Below are 622 nucleotides of genomic sequence, written 5' to 3'. Positions count from 1 at the left end.
AATTGCCAAGAATCATTGGTACAACAAAGAAATAATCAACCAAGCACAAATTTTGTTACGTTTGTTGATAAGTTTATTAAATGGTACTTTATGAAAGACAAAAGCATATTAGCCTCAAGGAAATTAGACGGAAGATTGCAGTTAACAAAGACTGCTTTTGGCACATGCATGGCAATTCTCCTGACTGGGAACTGACTCATTATCAGTTTCATTACTTCAACTGATGCAACAAAGTAGACAGTAGCAGTAAAAGAAAAGGTATTTCTCTCATCAAGATATTTGTGGAAATTTTATTTCAGACTGAAAAAAGCACTTTAACTGAACAATAACTGAACATGTAAGCAAACGTTGATAGAGCTGTCCGATGTGTCTGAAGCAGAAGCATGAGATAGTACCTTTGATGGAAAAAGTCGAGACACATCAATTACCTTAAAAAAATTGTCAAAGCAGCACTTCATTCATCTGGCCACAGTAGCAAACCACTCCTCAGATATAAATCTGTAGTGTTGAAGGGCGTTGTGGGAGAACTGTGTGATCAGCATTTATGATGAGGCAAAAAGCAAGCATGCTCTCTCCAAAGGCCTAGTTATGATTAGATGATCAGGCACAATGGCTCCGAACA

The sequence above is a fragment of the Pundamilia nyererei genome, unplaced genomic scaffold (genome assembly GCF_000239375.1).
Source record: "Pundamilia nyererei isolate P.nyererei 1_Seehausen unplaced genomic scaffold, PunNye1.0 scaffold00114, whole genome shotgun sequence".
NCBI lineage: Eukaryota > Metazoa > Chordata > Actinopteri > Cichliformes > Cichlidae > Pundamilia > Pundamilia nyererei.
Note: the sequence above shows the minus strand (reverse complement) of the source record.